Consider the following 10,426-nt stretch of genomic DNA (forward strand, 5'->3'; position numbering starts at 1 on the left):
ATTTAATAACCACGGATTCATATTTAGGGTGTATTCTCCTTTAAATAACCACATATACATATTTAGGGTGTATTCTCCTTTAAATAGCACAGATTCATTTTTAGGGTGTATTCTCCTTTAAATAGCACAGATTCATATTTAGGGTGTATTCTTCAGATTTAGGGTGTATTCTCCTTTAAATAGCATGAATTCATATTCATGGTGTATTCTCCTTTAAATAACATAGATTCATTTTTAGGGTGTATTCTCCTTTAAAAGCCACAGATTCATAATTAGGGTGTATTCTCCTTTAAATAGCATGGATTCATTTTTAGGGTGTATTCTCCTTTAAAAGCCACAGATTCATATTTAGGGTGTATTCTCCTTTAAATGCCACAGATTCATTTTTAGGGTGTATTCTCCTTTAAATGCCACAGATTCATATTTAGGGTGTATTCTCCTTTAAATAACACAGATTCATATTTAGGGTGTATTCTCCTTTAAATACCATATATTCATATTTAGGGTGTATTCTCCTTTAAATAGCATGAATTCATATTTAGGGTGTATTCTCCTTTAGATAGCACAGATTCATATTTAGGGTGTATTCTCCTTTAAATAACATAGATTCATATTTAGGGTGTATTCTCCTTTAAATAACCACAGATTCATATTTAGGGTGTATTCTCCTTTAAATGCCACAGATTCATATTTAGGATGTATTCTCCTTTAAATAGCACTGATTCATATTTAGGGTGTATTCTCCTTTAAATAACATAGATTCATATTTAGGGTGTATTCTCCTTTAAATAGCATGGATTCATATTTAGGGTGTATTCTCCTTTAAATAACATAGATTCATATTTAGGGTGTATTCTCCTTTAAATTCCACAGATTCATATTTAGGGTGTATTCTCCTTTAAATAACCACAGATTATGAATATGAATTCATGCTATTTAAAGGAGAATACACCCTAATAATGAATCTGTGGCTTTTAAAGGAGAACACCCTAAATATGAATCTGTGCTATTTAAAGGAGAATACACCCTAAATATGAATCTATGTTATTTAAAGGAAAATACACCCTAAATATGAATCTGTACTTTTTAAAGGAGAATACACCCTAAATATGAATCTTTGGCATTTAAAGGAGAATACACCCTAAATATGAATCTGTGGTTATTTAAAGGAGAATACACCCTAAATATGAATCTGTGGCATTTAAAGGAGAATACACCCTAAATATGAATCTGTGGAATTTAAAGGAGAATACACCCTAAATATGAATCTATGTTATTTAAAGGAGAATACACCCTAAATATGAATCCATGCTATTTAAAGGAGAATACACCCTAAATATGAATCTATGTTATTTAAAGGAGAATACACCCTAAATATGAATCAGTGCTATTTAAAGGAGAATACATCCTAAATATGAATCTGTGGCATTTAAAGGAGAATACACCCTAAATATGAATCTGTGGTTATTTAAAGGAGAATACACCCTAAATATGAATCTATGTTATTTAAAGGAGAATACACCCTAAATATGAATATGTGCTATCTAAAGGAGAATACACCCTAAATATGAATTCATGCTATTTAAAGGAGAATACACCCTAAATATGAATATATGGTATTTAAAGGAGAATACACCCTAAATATGAATCTGTGTTATTTAAAGGAGAATACACCCTAAATATGAATCCGTGGTTATTTAAAGGAGAATACACCCTAAATATGAATCTGTGGTTATTTAAAGGAGAATACACCCTAAATATGAATCTATGTTATTTAAAGGAGAATACACCCTAAATCTGAATCTGTGCTTTTTAAAGGAGAATTCACCCTAAATATGAATCTGTGCTTTTTAAAGGAGAATACACCCTAAATATGAATCTGTGCTATTTAAAGGAGAATACACCCTAAATATGAATCTGTGCTATTTAAAGGAGAATACACCCTAAATATGAATCTGTGGCATTTAAAGGAGAATACAACCTAAATATGAATCTGTGCTTTTTAAAGGAGAATACACCCTAAATATGAATCTGTGGCATTTAAAGGAGAATACACCCTAAATCTGAATCTGTGGCTTTTAAAGGAGAATACACCCTAAATATGAATTTGTGCTATTTAAAGGAGAATACACCCTAAATATGAATCTGTGGCATTTAAAGGTGAATACACCCTAAATATGAATCCATGGTATTTAAAGGAGAATACACCCTAAATATGAATCTGTGGCATTTAAAGGAGAATACACCCTAAAAATGAATATGTGGCTTTTAAAGGAGAATACACCCTAAATCTGAATCTGTGCTTTTTAAAGGAGAATTCACCCTAAATATGAATCTGTGCTTTTTAAAGGAGAATACACCCTAAATATGAATCTGTGCTATTTAAAGGAGAATACACCCTAAATATGAATCTGTGCTATTTAAAGGAGAATACACCCTAAATATGAATCTGTGCTATTTAAAGGAGAATACACCCTAAATCTGAATCTGTGGTTATTTAAAGGAGAATACACCCTAAATATGAATCTGTGCTATTTAAAGGAGAATACACCCTAAATATGAATCCGTGCTATTTAAAAGAGAATACACCCTAAATATGAATCTGTGCTTTTTAAAGGAGAATACACCCTAAATATGAATCTGTGCTATTTAAAGGAGAATACACCCTAAATATGAATTCATGCTATTTAAAGGAGAATACACCCTAAATATGAATCTGTGGCATTTAAAGGAGAATACACCCTAAATATGAATCTGTGGCTTTTAAAGGAGAATACACCCTAAAAATGAATCTGTGGCTTTTAAAGGAGAATACACCCTAAAAATGAATCCATGCTATTTAAAGGAGAATACACCCTAAAAATGAATCTGTGGTTATTTAAAGGAGTTTGTGGTGTGACGTCAAACGCATCCTGGCGTCATTGGCGACGTCGTTACCGTGGCAACCTTCACAGAGCGGAGACCTGACATGATATTTTTTTATTACATCATCAAATTTTGTGTTGCATTACGGGTCAAAAGGTAATAATACATTGCCTCTAAAACTTGTTCACATGAGATAACACTGTGTTTGTCACCTGGAGTTGAGAAGCCGCTGCACTGCTACATGCCGCCGTGGTCTATCTGTGCAATGAATGTGGTTAAATGAGCAGTGAAGAATGTATGAATTTAGGTTAACACTGGTCCCCCAACCCTTTGAGGTCAGCAAACACACAAACCAACACTTTATACACACATAGATACAAATGTCTCCACACAGGTTTGACAATTAATGTCCTGGTGCAACATGCTGCAAAATGTGCAACTTTCTGGAGTTCACAGGTGTATCCTGGAGCCAAAGAGACTTTCAGAGCAGGTATGACCTCAGTGTGCAACCATTAGTGGGTGAAGCAGCAGGTCTGTATTTCTACAAAAAACTAAAAGTGTAATTATCATTTTCTCTCCATAAGCTGCTATATGCAGAATGTCTGCAGAATACATTTTGGTTAGAAGTGTATTCTTATGATCTATACTAATTGGACGTAGTTATATGAAGCCATATCCTGCAGAGTTGCAGACAAATGAATTAGTTCTTTGAAGAGTTCATTTGATGCTTTGGAAATCCAATGATGTGATATAATGGGCCCTACATTGGCTCAATGTGTTTCAAGAATAAAACACAAGTTAGTTAGTTTTTGCTAATAACAAAGTTGGCTGATGAGCTGCTAACCCGACGTGTCATTCATAAAAAGGAAGAATATGGAGTTATAACCGACCAGTCTGATGAGAGTGGAGGTGTGTTTGGTTTTAACGAACTGAAGGAGAAAGTGAAAGAGAAAGTAAGTATGTAGAATGTATGTAGTAGAAAGTATGCATTAAGTATGAATCAACAACTGTTTTAATCATGTAAAGCCTTCATACAGTTGTGAAGACAGCGACCCTCTCCAAGGTGCTGACAGTGCGCCAGACCAAACCTCATTTAGAGGACCAACACTCCCACGGGTGCACAGACAGACCGGTGCATTTGCTGTTTAGACAGCGTGGGTGAGGGGGGAAAATGACAACTGCGTCAGTCTGAAACTAACAAAGACACACGTTCCTGGCCAAAAATAATAACATGTATGTTTCTTGTAAATACTTGATTTGACCGCAGGTTTCATGTCAAAGCATGATGCCTATGACTCACTTCTGTCTCTCTGTGTGATTTTCCGTTGTCTGTCTTTGTTCTTTCTCTTTCTCTTTCTCCACTCTTTAACTTCAGGCTAGTGTTACTTTCTTTCACCAGAACTTGTAATGAGCTCAAACATGGCTGGAGGTGAACTTAAGACCGCTTTATCTCTCCTTCTGTTTGCCTCTATTGTACAAGGTAATCTCATATTATATACAAGTAAAGATTTGCGTCGGTTTTAAATCTGTATTGACTACTGCCTCATGAGTGTATGCACTCATGAGGCAGTAGTCATGAGTGTATCTATGAGTGTATCTGCCTGAATCCCAGTAGACTGCAGTCTATGAAAGTGATTTTGTCTGATTGTTTGCCTCTATTGTAAAAGGTAATCTCATATTATATACAAGTAAAGATTTGCGTCATCAGTGCCTACACTCATTAGGCAGTAGTCATGAGTGTATCTGCCTGAATCCTAGTAGACTGCAATCTGTAAAAGCAACTTCAAAGTGCAAGTGATGTTTTCTCCTTGCTTTCCTCCAACACTATCTGATTTTCTTGACAGGGCTCCGTGATGTTGATCTGCTCCATAATGAAACAGTGGAAGCAGTAGTCGGCCAGAACGTCAGTCTACCCTGTATTGTGAAAAACCTCGCCAAGGTAAAGGTTGTCAATACTGAATGGAGTAAGAGAGAAAATGAAATCAGAATGCTGGCTCTGTACACACCAGGTTTTGGAGTCTATCGGTTTAGGTCTAATGTCAGCATCCAGCCTGTGTACAATGATGCAAAGATCTTCATGGGCACCTATCTACAGCTTCATGAGGTGGAGAAAGGGAACAGTGGCATCTATGTTTGTGATGTTACAACTTTTCCTTTCGGCTCCGTCAAGGCTGAAACAGAGCTAAAGATCAAAGGTAAGGAAGACATGCACACACTACGAGTCTCTGCAGCTCTCATATGATTTAATTAGAGATGTAACTTTCTGATCAGAACCTACAGAATGACGATTTTTTTATGTTACCCCTGAATGCATCACAGCACTGCTTCTCCGACACTCTCAGCAGTTATTTACTTCTGAGTAAATGTTTGTTATACACATCCAACAGCTGTGTTGGCATGAGGAATATATTTTCATCTCTTTATGTGGCCCACCTGGAAATAAAGTTGTCACTATTCTTATGCTAATATCGTTCACGGCTGATACTTGACTTTTGTTATCATACTGTAGCTCACTCCATTTAACAATTGACATGATGTTGATATCAGATAGTCAGCCTAACATCATTTTGCTCTGGTCCTTTTGTGGAACACACAAAAAACATTGAGGCGAGGAGATATTTTGTCATTTCTAAGGGTCAGAATAATTTTTCATGATGGTGTTGTTTTTGTATTAAAAGCTTGCAAGTTATTAGTCATTTAAAAATTAAACACTTATTAAAAGGGCAAAGGTAATAGCTTTGATTTGAGTCCATTTTTATCTAGCAAGCTAAAGCCACGTGGCAGCTAGCTTAAAATGTTTGTCAAGATGTCGGTTGGGGTTGGTTGTCACACATGTGATGTGATCAGAAATTCTCACAAGAGTAAAAAGTGACTCAGACTACTCAGACAAAAAAAGAAAGTAAAGATGTATGAACCACAGGAATACACACACACACACACACACACACGTACACACACACACAGTCATCATGTCATGGGGTGAGAGCACAATCTGTTGACTTATCCATTGATTATTCACAGCGGGCTTATAAATGCCAACTTGTTGCATGTATTAATGATGTATCACAGTGTCCTGTTTTAAAGATTTATGCATTACTTATAGTTTCTACTCTAAATTCAGCTTTATGCTATGCTAACTGGCTGCGGGCTCCAGCTACTCTTCTACTGTATGTTCTTATTTAACTGCTGGCAAGAAAGCCATTTAGTGTATTTCCTTAAATGTTGGACTCTGCCTTTAACTGGGATGCTGCTAACACAAACAAACAGACATATCATGTATTTCTATATCAACCAAAGCCTGGGTGAATGGCAATGTCAAGAACATTTCTGATAATGCACTGATGACATCAGATAAAGTACATTTAGTTTCTGACAGATTGTTTAGTGTAAACCTGTGTGGCTTCTTTCAGATGTTGCAGACAGCAGCGTTACATCACAGACCACTGAGCTTCCACCTACTGACACCAGTGTAACTTGGACCGCAGATGTGGGCAGTGATGTGACGAGATATGACATGAGGTCAGAGGAGTCCAGCACCTTGGGAAGCAGTACAGCAAACTATTCAACACCAGGTGCAACCACAACTCTGAGCGCTGGAAATACAACAAAAGCCACGGGGTATAACGGTAACTTCCTTTTCACTTCATTAATGCAACGTTTCAATAAAGGATCTGTGATCACAGTCTGACCTGCAACTCAAAAACAAAACTTTTATATAATTAACAAAAGGATAAATTATCCATTACCATTCTGTCTGTCTGAGATCTGCATCTCTATATTTGCCTGAAATTGATGCCCTTAAAAACTACATGAACATAAGCCAAAGATTCTTCACCATCTGCCTCCTCTACAGATTCTGGTTATCTCAGTCTCAGGCTGAATACTTTTTAAAGGTAGAAAACGTGTTAAATAAGAGTCAACTTGTGTAGCTGGAGCATGACCAGCTGTGGGAGGATTGTAAAATGTTTCACATAGCAGCTTAACATTTATTATCAATATTTATACTTAAAACTGATCAATGTCGTAGACACAGAGCTCTGCTGCTGTCCTCCACAATGACACTTTTTCTCCTCTCTGTATTTGCTCCTTAGGTTCTTTACGAAATCATTGGTGGTTGGTGTTCTTCTTCACTCTGTTATTGATCATCGTGGCTGTTTGTCTGTACAGACGAAACCGAAGGAGGTGAATACATCAGATCCATTTTACACCTGGTTGTAGTTGTACAGGTCGATATCTGCATATTTCCTGATACAGCTAACATACTAGCAATGTGCACTTACTGTCTTTCTTTCTTCCTGCAGGACGATGATGATTTGATTTAAACCTCCTCCTCCAGTCAAGTATGTAGCTGCAAGACAACAGAACCTTTCCCCATCTTGAGATAGAATAGAATAGAATATCCTTTATTCATTGTACTCCATGTTTTACAACGAGATTGGTACGGGGTCTCTTCCCGTGGTGCAATAAAAGTCAAGATAAATGTAAATATTATACATAAAAACAATGAAATACTTCAAAAGCTATTTACACCACACACACACACACACACACACACACACACACACACACACACACACACACACACACACACACACACACACACACACACACACACACACACAAACACACATACACAGTCTATTGCACATATTGCACTTATGCCTATGTAACCTGAGGTAGGTGTCGAATACTGCACTGTATACAAGGTGCTGAGTAGAGGGGTTGGGGGTGTGGGTGGTTGGGTGGTTAACTGTTCAGGAGCCTGATGGCCCAGGGATAGAAAGTGTTTCTGAGCCGGTTTGTGCGGCTCTTCAGGACCCTGGATCTTCTGCCAGATGGCAGAAGTTTGAAAAGGCCTTGGCTGGGGTGAGATGGGTTCAGACAGGATCTTCCTTGCCCTGTTTAGCCCCCGAGAGTCTGCAATGTCCTCAAGGGAGGGCAGGGGGCAGCCAATGATTTTTTGTGCCGTCTTGATGACCCCCTGCAGGGCTTTTCTGTCCTTGGCTGTGCAGCCGGCATACCACACCGTGATGCAGTACGCCAGCACGCTTTCTATCGTAGAGCGATAGAAGGTCTGCAGCAGCTTTGCCTCCAGGTGGCATTTTTTCAGTAGTCAAAAGAAAAAGTGCAGTCTCTGTTGAGCCTTGACCACAACCGCTGCGGTGTTGGTGTGCCATGTCTAGGTCACATGTAATTGAGACTGTAAAGTAACAGAACGTGACATGAAGCAAGTATCTGTTAACACATAATGTAAGCTGTGGGTTTTGTTTGGTTACATGCACAATCTACTTTCACTTGTGGTCAGCTTCAAACTGCGGTGAGGACAGTCTCAAACAATTGCAAGCCATGTGTATATTTAGCTTTGGTTTACGTGTTTGTTTTTAACTTTGTGTATAAAAGGTTTTGGATTTACTCTTATAGAATTAAATATTTTGTGATTTTTTTGTATTGAACGTATGATAATTCACCACAAAGTTTCTAATATTTGCAAATAAATTCTGGTGTAATTTGCCTCAGTTTTTTTCCTCTTTATTATTATATTGCAGGTGCATCATTTTTATCTTTTTTCTTGTCATATGATATATCCAGATTGCTTTTTTTAATCACTCATATACTCTCATCTACATAGCACACAGACCATACACTCATTCATGCCAGCGTATGCAGTTATAGATATTATTGCACACTGTTATATAAACAAATTATTGCACATTTTGTTGTGATGTGTTCTGGGGTGTTGCTTTCAGTTCAGAGTTCATTATGGTGATGTCCCAGTTTGGCTTGGGGGGAATATATTGCAGATTTATTTAGGTTACACAGAGATTGTTTACTGTACTCATTTTATTTATCTTAGTTTATTTTATTTTTTACATTTTATTTTTAAATTTTGTTTGGTATTTTATTTTATGTGTTATATAATCATTTTATTTTATTTTATTTTTAAATTTTTATATTATCATTTCATTTTATTTTATTAAATTAGTTTCTTATTTTTTATTTTTTATTCTATTTTATTTTTTTATTTTTTATATTATCATTTTTATTTCATTTTATTTTTTTATTTTTATATCATCATTTTATTTCATTAAACTTGTTTGTTATTTTTTTATTTATTTTTTTTATTATCATTTTATTTTATTTTATTAAATGTGTTTGTTATTTTATTTTTATACTTGCTTGGTCGGTTTCACTTTCACCCCCTCTGTGGTGTGACGTCAAACGCGTCCTGGCGTCACTAGCGACGTCGTTGCCGCGGTAACACTCAGACAGCAGCGACCCAAACAAACACCAAACCTCCCCCGCTGCTCACCTCTGCTCACCTCTGCTCACCTCTATGATGGCCACTTCACATAAAATGAAAAACCTATCGTCCAAATGTTTGGAGGACGCGTTTTTCATGGAGGAGGAAGAAGAAGGTCCACTGACAATGTTTGATGTGTTTGACGGCAGAATGAGAGAGGTAAATGGTAACCGGAAGTAAGATACATGCTGGATAAACTACTATAAGTTATCAGACTGTCCCAAAAAAAACCTAAAAACTAAAAAAATAAGGCCCAACAATCATTAAAGTAGTGTTATTGATCACCTATAATGATTATTTCATTAGATACACCTGTGCAGTCTAATTCAATCCAATACAACAGCTCTGTTTATACATTTTAAATTGTATTAACATTGTCAGTAAGGTAAAAATATTCTACTTTATGTTTATTATTAAGGTGGTATTATAAAGTGATGGTGTATTAAGCTGCTTTATATTGACTAATGTTCCTAATATTTTGCCCCCTTCATGTATTTTAATGGACAAAATATCAGGGACACTAAATAATATAAAATTCATCCTAATACACCTCACTATGAGCTTAGTAATACCTAAATTAAAATTTTCTGATAATATATAATAATACATTTTACTTATATATAATATTTAGTGTGTGGGAGGTGCTGTATAAATTAAGTGCATTATTATTATTATTATTATTATTATTATTATTATTTATTTTTAATTGTATTATTATTATTATCATTTTTATTATTATAATTATAATTATAATTATTTTTATTTTTATTTTTATTTTTATTTTTATTTTTATTTTTATTTTTATTTTTATTTTTATTTTTTTATTTAAAAAAAAATATGATACACTTGTATAAATTAACTAACATGTATTTATTCGAGATTAAAAAAGCAAATAATATAATAACACTTGAATACTTTAATAATTTAACACTAAAAGAAGCTTTCACAGCGTCTGCACAACAAGTACTTTTACTTTAAATACTTTAAGTACATTTTTCTGATAGTATATAATAATACTTAGTTTACTATTTATTTATAAAGTAAAGGATCTGAATACTTCCACCATCTGAATGATAATCTTATAAATGAACATGCAAAATACTAAGCACAGTCTGAGCCATATGATGACGTTTTATAGTTGAGTTTACAGTTTTTCAGACTCTAAACCAAATAAATAAGTCTAGTTTTTAATACTTTAACTCTTACATAATGTTCAGGGTCTAATTTCACCCACTTTTATATTTGAGAGAGAGAAAGAAA

General features: G+C 35.2%; 1 protein-coding gene across 1 annotated transcript in view; it reads right to left on the bottom strand.

Annotated features, from left to right (window-relative positions):
- The window catches only part of LOC134003428 (peroxiredoxin-like 2A), a 283,623-nt gene that overhangs the window by 84,977 nt on the left and 188,220 nt on the right, over window positions 1–10,426 (bottom strand). The gene's annotated exons all lie outside the window — the stretch shown is intronic.

This window comes from Scomber scombrus, chromosome 21, assembly GCF_963691925.1.
Source record: "Scomber scombrus chromosome 21, fScoSco1.1, whole genome shotgun sequence".
NCBI lineage: Eukaryota > Metazoa > Chordata > Actinopteri > Scombriformes > Scombridae > Scomber > Scomber scombrus.